Source organism: Rhinolophus ferrumequinum, chromosome 25 (genome assembly GCF_004115265.2).
Source record: "Rhinolophus ferrumequinum isolate MPI-CBG mRhiFer1 chromosome 25, mRhiFer1_v1.p, whole genome shotgun sequence".
Lineage (NCBI taxonomy): Eukaryota > Metazoa > Chordata > Mammalia > Chiroptera > Rhinolophidae > Rhinolophus > Rhinolophus ferrumequinum.
Genome location: NC_046308.1, coordinates 11,426,262 through 11,440,987, shown reverse-complemented (window position 1 = coordinate 11,440,987; position 14,726 = coordinate 11,426,262). Strand labels below are relative to the sequence as shown.

Sequence of the window (14,726 nt, the reverse complement as noted above, 5' to 3'; positions counted from 1 at the left end):
CGCCTGGGCTCTGACATAGGATGGGGGATCACATCAACAAAGTTTCATCCGTTTGAGGGAGGAGACTTCTCCCTCAAAGGTTTGGGAGCGATTAAATAAAGATATTTAAAGGTTAGTCTGGTGGCTGCCTGCAGCCTGCAGCAGGGGCCGTCAGACTTTTTCTGTAATGGGACAGATAGTAAATAGTTTCGGCGTTGTGGGCCATATGGTTTCCATCACAACCACTCAAGTCTGCTTTTGGAGCGTGCAGCAGCCGTGAACAATATATAAGTGAACATTTTCCAATAAAACTTTATTTATGGATCCTGAAATTGAAAATAATGTAATTTTCACATGTTGCAAAATATTTTTCTATTGATTTTTTTTCTTGACATTTAAAAATTCCTAGGTGTAGGATTTTACAAAAACAGATGCTGGTCAGATTTGGCCCACAGGCTGTATGTAGCTTGCTGATCCCTGGTCAAAGGGGTGGATGGGACAGGAAAGACCCCAGAGGCACAGAGATCACCTGAAAGGTGAGCAAGTGACACTAGGACTGGCAGAGGCTGGCCAAGTGCAGATGGTCTTGAGCGGGGCTCTATTTTGGTTAAGTTAGGAGGGGAGGGAAATATCAGGGATTGGGTGGGGGGGGGCGCGGATACGTACAGAATCTCCTCATACAGCCTTCCTGTAGCCATACTCATAGCCTTTATTTGTTCTTCATATGTTCCATCTCAGTTATTGATTGTGATGTAACAAACCATCCCTAGACTTAATTATGTTTGGGAAACTTTGGACTTCAGACAACTTGTTATTTCCCATGATTCTGTGCTTTGGGGTTGGCTGGGTGGTTCTGCTGGGTTTGCCTGGGCTCACGCATGGGACCACATTCAGCTGGCAGATGGGCTGGTGGCTGAGACAGCTGAGCCTTTCTCTCCATGTGGCCTCTCCAGTGAGATGATACCCTGGGTTTCTTACATGTCCTTAGTGATCCAAGAGGGCAAGAGTGAAAGTTGCAAAGTAGCTGAAGATTTGGTAGTCACACAATGTCGCTTCCATTGCATTTTATGAGTTGATGCGTGTCACATGGCCAGCCTGGATTTAACGATGGGGACCTCAACTCGACCTCTTGGTGGGAGGTGCTGCAAAGCATTTGTGGCCATAGGTAATTTGCAACAGGTCTAAACATTTAGTGATCATTCACTGTTTTAGGCCCTGGAAACACAGTGGTGAACAAGACAAGCTGTTGCAAAATATTTTTCTATTGATTTTTTTTTTCTTGACATTTAAAAATTCCTAGGTTTAGGGTTTTACAAAAACAGATGCTGGTCAGATTTGGCCCACAGGCTGTATGTAGCTTGACCTTCATGTGTGAATATCAAGATGGGGCAGAGGCAGACAGACAACAGACAAGTGGACAGAGAAGGTCGGGTAGTGTATTCATCAGGACAGGCGAGAGCACATCCCGGCATGTGTAATGGCTCTGAGGTAGCAAAAGTCTTTTTCTTGCTCACAAAATGGTTCAGAATGAGTGGTCTTGGTTGGTGAGCCATTCTCTCACATTCCAGGCCCCTTCCCTTCTGCGATATTGTCATTGTTTTCATCCAGAAAGGGGGAGACAATGTAGAGAAGGCAAACCCCTTAAAAGCCTCACCCTGGAAGTTGCCCTTATCAGTTCTGGCTGCGTTCCATTGGCTAGAATTTATTCACTGCAAGGAAGATGAGGAGGTGGGCCCAGGAAACAGAGAAAACAGTTTGCTGAATAGCTAGGAGTCTCTACCACAGGTAACGATAAGCTATTATAACAGTTACCTATTGCTACCCGACTACCCACCCCAAGATATAGTGGCTTAAAACAACAATCGTTTATTTGCTCGTGAGTCTGCAATTCAGGCTGGACCCAGCTGGCCAGTTCTGCCAGTCTTGCCTGGGTCCCTTATGTGATTGGAGTCATCTGGTGGCACGTCTGGGGCCGGATGGTCCAAGATGGCCTTGTTCACATCGCTGGTGGCTGGCTCGGTTCTCCTCCACGTGGCTTCTCCAGCAGGACAGCCCAGATTTCTTATGCGGTGGCCACAGCGGTGTTCCAAGAGGGCAAGCCCCAGCGCACAGCCCCTCTTAAGCCTCTGCTTCCATAATCTTTGCTGATGTCCCGTTGGCCAAAGCGAGTTACGGGGATAAGCCCAGAGTCAATGGGGAAGTTACTGTCTAAGGGGATCGATTCCAGCAGGCATGGGTCACTGGGAGCCAAAGAACCGGATAACGTAACCAAGTAGTACTGCTATTTAAAACACCAACATAAAGCCAAAAGAGCACAGAAAAGAGAGGGAGGGGCCCGGGATAATCCACCAGGCCTCCGTGGGGAGGTTGTGCTGACGATGAAACAAGCCTGGGAAGGCACCAGGCAGAGGCAACAGCAAGTTTCTTGGGGGGGTGGGGGGGCAATGTGCTCAGTGTGTTACTAGAACAGCAAGGAGTCCATTGTGGTTGGAGTGGAGTGAGTGGACGGGGAGGGCTGAGGGACACAGGGGGCACAGAAGCAGGTCCCTGGCCACAGAGGGCTTGCCTGAGATCCTGGGAGTGTGCTGTGAACATGGGAGTGACAGATCTATGTTTTTAAAAGATTCTTCTGATTGCTGCAGGAAACAGAGACTGTAGTGGGGAAGAATGGAAGCAGGGAGACAAGTTGGGAGGCTAGTGGGGCCGTCAGATCCAGGAATGACTGTGCCTTGGGCTAGTCTGATGGCTGGGGGGGTGGGGCAAGTGGCTGGATTCAGAAGGTCAAGTGTGCAGGACAGGCTCGTGAATTAGATATGGGGGTGAAGGAAAAGAGAGAATTGAGGATTATTCCTAGGTGTTTGGCCTAAGAACTGAGGGAATGCATGGTGGTGCCATTATTTGAAATGTGAAGACTGGGGGTAGAGTCGGTTGAACTAGAGGGTCAGGTCCTGTTCGACATGTTACATTTGTCACGTAGGCAGTTGCGTCTGCGAGCCTGGAACTCTGAACACGGCTGGAGATACGAAGTTCACTTAATATGTCAGGAACAGCTTTTCATAGTATGAACCATTTTTAATAGCTGCATGGAATTACATGGATGTAGTATTATTTAACTAAACTTCTCTTGTCAGATGCTTGTCTATAATTTTCCTTTATTATAAATAACACTGTAGTAGACATCCTTGTGGCTTGTAGTAGTCCTTGCCTTCAGTGCCTAGAAGTGGAATTGCTGGATCCAAGGATATGCAAAGTTTCAGCACTTTTGATAGGTGTTGCCAAATTGCCCTTCACCAACGCTGTGGGAAAGGCCCCGTTTTCCCATGTTCTCAGCATGGGTTTATGTTTCCTTTTATTTTTTGATTGCTTGTATTTCGATGACTGAGAGCGCAAGGTTAAGGAGGCAAGGATCTGGGAAGGATCCTCGTTGGGAAGGATCTGGAAACCTGCAGTGACAGGAAGAGTACCTGTTGTTTCGCACAAAGTGGCCAGCCTGTGAAGACCTAGCCTCTTCCTTCTGCCTTGTTCTCATAAAGATATGGGTGGGAGGTAGTGTCACAAGCCTGAACCAGTGACAAAAGTTATTTCTGAAGGGTTTACTACCCCTTTGGGTGTTTGTAGTGGGATCTACTACAAACTTGTTACCCTTCTTCCTCCAATGGGCAGAAAACGGGATTTTTTTCTCCCCCGGAGAATCAGTAGTTTTCTGGGCCCCCACCCACCAGGCCCCAACTGTGGGGACCTGGCCTTCCTCCTTGCCCCCAGTGTGCTGCTGTCGTCTGAGGAATGGGGAGGTGTGAGGCTGAGGAAGAGGAGTGACACATGGCCTGAGGAAGGAAGGCAGGTGGACATGCTGAGGGACGGGGAGGGAGGCGGGACAAACATGGGCTAAGAAAGTCAAAGTGTAGGATGATTTTCTTCCGCAGGGTTCATTACCCTTGGAACGTCCCTCCAGTGGGTAGTGACCGCAACTGTGGTTGTTCCTGTCTTACAAGTGAGTTCACTGAGGTTTAGAGTTGCTGATTTGACCCAAACTGCAAATTAAGGCAGCCACAGATAAAGGAAGAGGTGTACTGCTCTACTGTGGATTCCCCAAAGGTGTAAGAGCCTGGAAGACAAAAAAGGAAGATGAGGGCAAATAGAGGGTGAAGGGAAGGGCGGACGATCCTGGTAATGTGGTTAGAGGTGACAGCTGTAGGATCAATGAGAAACATGATGACGGCATACTCTTGCTCGAATGCTTTCATTGGTCACCGTTGTAGATGACATCTAGTGAAGAGAAATATCGGACTGATGGAGACAAAGTAGGGCATCCACAGAGACAAGAAAGATGAGAAAAAGGAGAGGTAAAATTTTAGACCCGAGAGGTCCACCCACTTGCCACACTGGCTATTGACCATTAAAATGTGCTGTTAGGGTAAAATGCACACCAGTTCCTGAACAATTAGGATGAGGAAAAGAAGCTAAAATATCTCGTTTGCGATTTTTCATATTAGCATGTTGAAATGATACTGTTTTACATATATTGGGTTAAATAGACTATGTTAAAATGAATGTCATCTGTATCTGATTACCTTTTTTCCTGAGGCCACTAGAACATGTTAAATTACATAAGTAGCTTACTGTATATTTCAACTGGACTGTGCTGCTTTTGAGCACAGCGGTGATTCCTCTGTTTTGCTGTCGTAGAAATCTTGTTTTGATAAAGACTGTAAAACTGGGCCCCCTGGAGTTACCAGGCAGCCATTGATTAAAGCTATGGATCCATTTCAAAGATGGAGGCCTCCAGTTTCCCTGGACCAGTAGAAAAGTGCAATGAAGACTCAGAAAAAATACTTGATTTGGAGTCCCGGGCAATTTTGGGTGGGTGCTCGAAGCACTATAGCCAAGTAGTTAGGAGGGCTGGGGGTCTGCAGGAAGACGGCTTGGGTTCCAGTCTGAGTGCAGGATTTGCTAGCTAAGTAACCCTTGGACAAATGAGTTCTCCTTTCTGAGCCTCGGTTTCCTTGCTTATAAAATTGGGGTAATTTCACATAGAGTTGTCATGCTGATTAATGGCATCACGCATTAAGGAACTGAGCAGCGTGCCAGGCACATGGGAAATGCTTGTTACCTTTGGAATTTTTGATCCTCATCCCTCCTGTCTATCGGCGTGGGGAGGTGAGGCTATTTCAGCTCTAGATGGTAGGTAGTGTATTTTAGCCATTCCAGAAGATGCCATCCTTGAGTGTATCGTTCATTTACTCAATGAATGTTAACTGAGTCCCCGATGAGAGGCAGGGAACTAACATAGCAAGGCGTGAGAAGAAGAACCCATAGAAGCCTTCTATGGGATAATGGCACACCTGCTGGGCTGCAGGTGACATAAGTGAACAAGATTCTCGTATCAGGTCTGAATCTTTGAATTCGCCCACAGATGACTCATTCCCCATCAGCGCCTGGCAGGCTTTAGTCCTTAAACCGTGTACTCGTCACACCTCTAATTTGGAGAACAAAATACAGTCGTGTGCTGCTTGATGACAGGGATCCATTCTGACAAATGTGTCGTCAGGTGATGTCATCATTGAGTGCACTTCACACAAACCTAAACGGTGTCGCCTGCTGCTCACCTAGGCTGTATGGTAACAGCCTGTGGCTCCTGGGCTACAAGCCTGTTCAGCATGTTACTGGACTGAATACAGTAGGCAATTATGACACAGTGGAATTTGTGTATCGAAACATCTCTAACCAGAAAAGGTACAGTAAAAATGCAGTCTAAAGGATAAAAAATGGCACACCTGTATAAGGGTACTTAGCATGAGTGGAGCTTGTCGGGCTGGAAATTGCTGTGGGTGAGTCCGTGTGTGGGTGGGGAGTGGATGTAAAGGCCCGGGCCACGAGTGGACACGACTGTAGACTTCATACCCACTGGACACTTAGGCGCCACAAAGTTCATAAAGCAACACGAGACTAAGTCAAGCCCTGGAGCAACTGATGCCATCAACAGACGCGGTGAACACGAGATGCCTGAGGCTGCGGCCGGCATAACACGGCACGTGGTTTTACAGCACACGTTTTTTATCAGCAGAAACATGAAAATAATGATAAAAAGCATAGCACAGTAACTACATCCACCAGTTACATCGGCGTTTATGATCGTTATCCAGTGTGACTGTCCTGGACAGAATTGTCTGTGTTATACTTTTATACGACTGGCAGCGCAGTAGGTCTGTTTACACCATTGTCATCACAAACACATGAGTAATGTGTTGCTTTACGACACTCCTCTGGCTATGACATGGCGAGATGACAGGAATTTCTCTGCTCCATGATAATCTGACGGGACCACCTCAGCATATGCAGTCTGTCCTTGACCTAAGAGTCATAACGTGGGCTTGGGCCTTACAACGCCAGAGCTTGTCTTAAGTTTTATGTGGTGAAGAGAAAAGGCAGAAGCTGTGATATCCAAGTGCTTGAGAAACGTGTCCTCTCAAGGTAGCAGGAGCCTTAAGAGGCATCTAGATCTATCTAGGCCCATCTCTTGTCCAGCGTCCTGCTTTGGCTTGGTGATTTGGAGTGAGCACTCAGGCAGAATTTCTTTTTAAATTCACTTTTTTATTGTGGTAGCATATATATAACATCAAATTTACCTTGTCACTATTTTTTCAATGTAAAATTCAGTGACATTGAGTACATTTCACAATGTTGTGCAGCCGTTAGCCTCTCCATCTCCAGGACTTTTTCATTATCCCAAACAGAAATTCTGTTCCCATCAAACAATTAGTCCCCATTCCCCCTCCCCCAGCTGCATGGTAACCTCTCTTCTATTTTCTGTCTACCAATTTGACTAGTCTAGGTATCTCATATAAATGGAATCGTATAATATTTGTCTTTCTGTGTCTGGCTTATTTCACTTCGCGTAATATTTCTAATATTCATCCATGTCGTAGAATGTATCAGCCCTTCATTCCTTTTTATGGCTGAATAATATTCCATTGTGGGGAGAAACCATATTTTGTTTATTCATTTATCTGTTGATGGCCACTTGGCTTGTTTCCATCTTTTGGCTATTGTGAAAAATGCTGCTTTGAATACTAATGTACAGATATTTGTTTGAGTCCCTACTTTTAGTTCTTTGAGGCATATACCTAGGAGTGGAATTGCTGGGTCATAGGGTAGTTCTAGTTTTAATTTTTTAAGGACCCACCGTACTGTGTTCCATAGCAGCTACACCATTTTGCATTTCTGTCAACAATGCACCAGGGTTCCAGTTTCTCCACATCCTTGCCAACACTTGTTATTTTACATTTTGTTGTCGTTATTGTTACTGGCATCGTGGGGCTTTGGTTTCCTTAATGACTAATTCTATTAAGCATCTGTTCATGTGCTTATTGGCCATTTGTATATCTTCTTTGGGTAAATATCTATTCAAGGCCTTTCACAAGGCAAACTTTTGATTTGGGTGAGTTATAATGGTTAGAATCTATCCTTCTGTTGAGCTGGATCTGCTTCTTGATGACTTCTATCCTTTGGTTCTGCTCTCTGGAGAAGAGAGAATGAGGACAGCCCTTCCTCTTGGCTGAGGAAATAGTCTCAGAGGAGTTTGCATCTAGATCTGGAACCTGCCAGGTAGAGAGAAGAGGTAGCCATGTGCACAGACTCCTGACTAGTCTTTGACCCAACCTTTGCCACCACTATCTCCCTGCTCTCTCCTGTGTGGGTTCCATTCTTATGGAATGCTGGAATCTGGGGTTGTTGGCAATGGGGAATTTCCCTTTGCCTGTGCACCCCTCCCCGAAGTCTCATGCCAGTCAGAAGCGAGTATTTCTCTGTGTGCCCATCCATAATGGCCCTGGGATAGTGTGGGCACAGCTGGGTGGCCTGGACTCCAGCAATGAGGCAAATAGACAGGTAGAAAAACAACTCCTCAAGGGGACATGCAGGGGCTTGGTGTTTATTAGTGAGAAGGCAGAGCAAGTTTAGATGCCACTTTTTGTCTTCGTTTCTTTGAGAAACGGTGCTTGGTGATAAGCCCCTAAGGGAATAGTATTCCTTTAATATGTAGCTGCATTCTTTTAATATGTTGCTGGATTTGATTGATTATTATTTTGTTGAGGATTTTCATGTCTATGTTCATGAGGTGTTGGTCGGTGGTTTCCTTTTCTGTACCGTCTTTGTTTAGTTTCAGTATCAGACTAATACTGGCCTCATAAAATGAGTTGGGAAGTGTTTCTTCTGCTTCTGTTTTCTGAAAGAGATTGTGTAGGATTGGTGTGATTTCATCTTCACATGCTTTAAGCGCTGGTAGAATTCACCAGTGAAACCACCTGGACCTAGAGGGTTGCTTTTTTTCTTGCCCCGTAAGATTTTTAAATACAAATTCAATTTTTAAAATTTATAACTGGGTGAATTTTGATAGTTTGTGGCTTTCAAAGAATTGGTACATTTGATCTAAGTTGTTGAATTTACATGCATGGAGTTCCTCGTCATATTCCCTTATTATCCTTTATATCTGTGGGATTTACAGTGATTTTCCCTGTTTCATTCCTAATTTTTGCCTTTTATGGTTTGTCAGTCTGGCTAGAGGTTTATCAGTTTTATTTATCTTTTAAAAGAAACAGTTTTTGGCTTTCTTTATTCTCTATTTTTCTGTTTTCAATTTTATTGTTTGTGTTTTTTTTCGTAGGAAACACAATTGGTTATTGTTTAGATTTTCTATATCCTTGCTGATTTTCTCTCAGGTTGTTTTATTGAATACTCAGAAGGAAGTGTTGCTATCTTATATCATAATTGTGGATTTGTCCATTTCGCCTTGTAGTTCCATCCGTTTTTACTTTATTTTGAGCTGTTTTGTTAAGCGTATACGCATTTGAGATGGTGGTTCTCTCAGTGAACTGACCCTTTATCATTAGGGAAAGTTACTGTTTATCCCTGGTCATTTTCTTTGCTCTGATGTTAATATAGCCACCCCAGCTTCTCTTTTTTTAGGTTTCTAGAAACTGAGACACAATTCACATAACATAGAATTCACCATTTTAACTATTTTAAAGGCGATGATTATTAGATGGTTTTTAGTAGATGCTCGTTGCTCCTATCTAATTCCAGAATATTTCCTTCAAAACACACACACACACACACACACACACACACACACACACAGAGACACCACAAACCTTGTATCTGTTGGCAGTCAGTCCCATTTCCCTGCCCTCCATCCCCTGGCAACCATTAATCTATTTTCTGTTGCTATGGTTTTACCTGTTCTGGATATTTCATATAAATGAAATCATACAATACGTGGCCTTTCATGTCGGGTCCTTTTCACTTAGCATCATGTCTTCAAGGTTCATTCGTGTTACAGCTTGTGTCAGTACTTCATTCCCTTTTATGGCCAAATAAAATTCCTTTGTATGGAGAGACCCATTTTGTCTATCCATCCCACAGTGGATGTTTGGGTTGTTTCCACCTGTGGCTCTTGGGAATAGTGCTGCCGTGAACATTTGTTTGCTAGGAGGTTGGGAACCCTTTGGGAAACTGTTTTTCCCCTGCCAAAAACCAAAGAAACATCCCCCGGTTCAGGCTGGTACCCAGTCAGGAACTTGAGACTCAGAAATTCCTTCCATACCTTTTGTGATTGTACGTGATGGTCTCCATGACAGTTCCCTGGAGCTCTTGCAGTTGCTTGGTTGGCTGGTCTGGTTCTGTATGCCAGATTATGAATCATTCACACTGACTTCAAAAATGGAAGTCATTAAAGGAGATAGCAATTTTAAAGACATTTCTAGACATTCAAGCAAAGTGCAGTCACCATAGAAAAAATGGAATGTGCCTAAATCAAAAATAAAAATGAACACACTTATAATCCTACCACCCACAGATCAACATTGCTAACACCTTGTTGGAGAGTCTGACAGGCTTTCCCTCCCAATATGTATTTTTATGTGACTTTTAAGAATAACTATATTTTATATATTTCAGACTCTCTACTTTTCCTCTTAAAAGTTGATTTAAGATATGAATGTCTTTTCCTGCCAAAACTATTTTTTTAATAGCATTTAATGACTACTAACATTCCAATATAAAGATATAGCATAATTGAGTTGACTCAACTCCTTTGGTGAGTTAGATTATTTCTGATTTCTTTTGGTCTCATAAACACAACTTAATGACTCTTCTTGAAATGAAATCTTTGTCAAGCTTTCTTATTTGTTTCCTTAACAAATATACTTAGAAGTAGAATTACTGCCGGCTTGTAGGGCTTTTTCTCATCTGTGGGTTGATGGTCCTTTAGAAAGAGTGTACTCATTTATCATCCTTTCAGAGTTTACAGGACTAGTTTGTGGGTTTGCATCTTCAGGAACGATAACTGTGAGAGGTAAATGTTTCCAATAATTCTGTGACTTAAAAAAATGTATAAAAGCACTTTACTGCATGTGTGAATCAACTTGTGATGAGCTAAGAAACTTGAGGCAAGCATGGTTTTTAAAAATGCACATTTCAGTTGAAATAAATACAGAGTTAGAATCATGTTAATGACATGGAAGCCTAATTTAAGACGAAATTTTTTGGAAATGACATCAGAAATGGATATGAGTTTCACAGATGAAGCTGTCTGATTTCCAGGGATCACGCAGTCCATTGTTTTCTGGGACCAGGCAGGAAACCCACAGAAGGAAAATAGGCCAGAAGTAGGACACTTCGGAGGTGTCATAGGGGCCATGGTGAACTAGAGGCCATATGTCACATCTATAGATGTCACTGTCGCCAATGGATAGGATTTGGGCCTAATATTGTCGGATATTTCCACTTTCCAATGGAACCCAGAAATCAAAACTTTAAATAAAAAACAGACATTGCTTCATTATAATCTGATCAAAAGCGTCACCATTTTCCCCTTTAATTCAGATGTGTGTGTATATGTGTAAATAGTGTTGTGCGAGGAAAAGGAAGGCACAGGTAATCAATACTACTGATATACTTTGTGAACACCAAAGGTTTGATGATTGCGGCTTCAGATTTTTTTTCCCAATCCTACTCAGCCCTGGGTTGAAAAAATTAAGGTTAGTTACATTGTTTAGCCTGGAAAAGATGGGTAACCAATTACTTGTTGATTTTATAGTGTTTGCTTATGGGGTGGCTATTCTCAATTTCCATTGAAGAGATGTTACTGGGACCAGACAAGCACACGTGCACACACACGACACACACAAACTTCAAATCTATACAAAAATAAGGAGACTAGCATAATGGACCATTACGTACCCGTCACACACATTCAACAATGATCAAATTATGGCCACTAACCCTCTTCCCCATGCTCCCTGGCGTATTTTGAAGCATTTCCTAAAACCATGATAACATTTAATCCTCAAATATTTCAATATGTATTTCTAACAAATACTAAGTACTCTGTTTTAAAAATCATAACCAGATTACTATTATCATACCAAGAATTCCTTAGTCAGACGTTTACCTAAACAGCAAATCAGACAGTCTTGCCCTAGCTCTGTTGGCATTACTTAAAACATTCTTGAAAACGGCCTTAGAGTGACTTTATAAGATCTCTTTATTTTTTCTTGACCCCCAAATGGTAGCCTTCATGGTGGCCGTTTGATGATGGCCGGTGATTTTGTCCATTTAAAACATATCGTCATGTCCACTCTCAACGAACAAGCTGTGTTGCCGTTGAAGATGATCTTGACAGTGTTCTGGGCACGGTGTCTGGAAGGAACAAAGAGAACAATAGGCAGAGCTTTGGTGTTCAGATAAGTCGTCAGCCATTTCCGACGTCTGCTCTGAAAGGGGACCTGGTTGATCAGTGTCAGCATGCCTTCATTCACTCATTCATTGCTCTTTGTGTTAAATGCATTAGGCTGGAACGAAGTCTTGCCCATATGGTGCTTATAGCGTACCAATACACAGAGGGTGCCAAAAAAGTGTATACCCATTTTAAGAAAGGAAAACTGGATTAAAATGGTAATACTCAATATATACCGATAACAAAAGATGAATACAAGTCACGTTTGACTTCTGCAATGACAAGAGGTGCTCACAGTGGTTCCCGTCAGCATCCAGACACTTCTGATGACGGCGAACTCCTGCTTGAGCAACGTTGACCAACGTGTCCACTTGTCTACAGTTTTTTGGCTCCCCCAGGAATGTAGCACATCAGGCAATGTGCTGGGTTCTGGGATACAGCATATATTGCTCATGGATCTAGTGATGTGATGTTAAAACTAAGACCTGAGAGACGATGGAGTTAACTCGATATGAGGAAAGGCTGTCCCAGGCAGAGGAACGGTATGTGCAAAAGCCTAGAGATAGGACACGGCACGGGCATTTGAGGAGCCAAATGAAATCCAACATGACTGCAATGTAGAGTGTTGCAGGCCCATTTAAAGGCAAGGGGGTGGGATAGCACTTTTTCCTTTCTCTAACCTGGGTTCCTTTGCATTTTTTTTCCTGCCTCATCTCCTCCTCATTCTAGGAAAACGAGGCAGTCTCATTGCCAGATTGAATATAACTCTCTAATCTCTGATCTCCACTTCTCAAATACGATTTGAAAGCATAACAAGAATTGATTGGTCCCCGAAGGTGGAGGCAGGTTCTTTAACACCACAACAAACACAGGCCACCCCATAACATGGATAGATGGGCAAGACCTTGAGAAGGGTAGGGTGGAGGGAGGGAAAATAAAGCCAGGAGAAAAGAGGTGGTGAAATGGAAATGCATTTTAAATCTTATGCTTTGTGTCTTATTATTAAGAGCTGTGCAGAAAATGTCTCTACAGAGTTATGAAAAATTCATTACTAGCGTGCTACAGGTCTGAGAGCTGGTCATTCTTTGATCAGATTAACGATAATGAGAGCAGTCTTATATTAACTCAGATTAAGAGGAGGCCTCTCCCCCACTACTATTCAGTCATACATGTATAATCACATTTCCTCACAGCCAGTCGCTCTTAGTTGTCTGCTAAGATGGGAACTAGAGTCTTTGCAAAGGTAGGACCAGGCGGGCAGAGGGTGGGCTGAGCCCAGATGCCACCTCGACACCGGGCCCGATGGAGGAAGAGTCCCTGGACACACTGTGGCGCTCCAGCTTTTGTCTAGGGTCCCTGACATTGTCCTTCTAGTTTTCAGACCCATTTCCTTCTTTCTGGGTCTGCTTCATCCCAACTCATGATTTCCCAGTGGTGAGCACCTACTGTGTGCTGTGCAGTGTTCTAGGTGCTGGGGATACACCCATGAGTAAAACAGGCAAAGAGCCCTGCCTTCAGGCAGCTCACAGTCTATTCAGGGGAGACTGACAATAAATAAATATAAAAGGGCGGCTGGTTAGCTCAGTTGGTTAGAGTGCGTTGCTACTAACACCAAGGTTGCTGGTTCGATCCCTGCACGGGCCACTGTGAGCTGTGCCCTCTTTTAAACAAAACAAAACAAAAACCCGACAAATAAAGAGTAAGGAACCTAAAAGCATGATAGAAGGTGGTAATTATGAAAAAGAGAAGGTAAAGCAGGCTTCAAGGAAAGGTGACATTTGAGCCAAGACTTAAGGAAGTGAGGGAGTGATCAATCCAGGAGGGTAGCTTGGGCAGGGGGAAGAGCACTTAGAGGGAGGCAACAGCTTGTGCAAAGGCCCTGAGGTCTCGGAGGAACAGCCAGGACACTTGTGTAATTGGACTGGAGAGTTGAGGATCAGGTCCTGGCAGCAAAATGGGACGAGATCGGCAGGGTCTTGAGAACAGTATAAAGATTCTTACTATGTGCAATAAAGTGCATTTGAGGGTTTTGAGCAGAGGAGTTCATGATCTGACTGGGGTTTTAATAGCATTCTTCTAGCTGACGATTGGGAATAGACTGTAAGGGTCATGAGTAGAAGCAGGTAGATGAGTTAGAAGACTGCCACAGGTGAGAGATGGGGGTGACCCCCCCAAGCCTGTTGAGCTGTGGTTGGATTTTGGATATGTTCAGAAATTACAATAAACAGGATTTATAGATATTTTTGTCCATGCCTGTTGACCAATGTAAAAAAATGATGGTGGTTACTGGTTGTATTCTTCCAAACTCTTTTAGTCACCAGTGCCAGAAGTGGACCTCAAATGGCTTACGCAGAGACTAGGATGTCGTTGGCTTATGTAACTAAGAAGGTTATAGGTAGCCCCACCTTCAGCATGGCTGGATCTAAGCACTTAAAGAATGCAGGCAAGGACCTTCCTCTCCATCTCTTAGATCTGCTTTCTTTCTGTGTTGCTTTCATGCAAGCAGTCTTTACTTACGGTGGCAGGATGGTTACTGGAAGCTCCACATTCACCTTCTGTTGTGTAGCTACTATGAAGGAAGACCAGGATTATTTCCCAGTTACTCCCATGAATGTGTGGAGTGTCGTTTTCACCAGTCAGGCTTGGTTCATTTCTCTACTTCTGGGGTCAGGAGGGCACAGCTTTCTAATAGGTCAATTCTGGAACCAGGGAGGAAGGTCAGCTTTTTCCAAGATCCATGGACCAAACAGGGAGGCTCTCCAAATGAAAGCTGGATGCTGTTTCCAAAAGATAGTCAGCTTGGCTAGAGGAAACAATCTGCTGTCACAACCTAGCTGGAATTCTTAATCCAGCATTCCCGCAAATACAGAACATTCAAAGCAGAGTATAAAGATCAAAAGGGTAAAGAACATTACTGAGAGCATCTGGATGTTCAGAGTGGGATGTTTCATCAGAGACCCTTTAACTCAACGTTCACAAAATCAGCTGGATTTACACAATAGCCTTACTCTGC

The 14,726-nt window shown here is 43.7% G+C and overlaps 1 protein-coding gene and 1 non-coding gene across 4 annotated transcripts in view; both read left to right on the top strand.

The window, feature by feature from the left end:
* KSR2 (kinase suppressor of ras 2) overlaps positions 1 to 14,726 on the top strand; it is a 357,439-nt gene that overhangs the window by 4,486 nt on the left and 338,227 nt on the right. The window lies entirely within an intron of this gene.
* Positions 13,284 to 13,357, top strand: TRNAS-ACU (transfer RNA serine (anticodon ACU)). Its single transcript has one exon. It is a non-coding gene; the product is annotated as a tRNA-Ser (tRNA).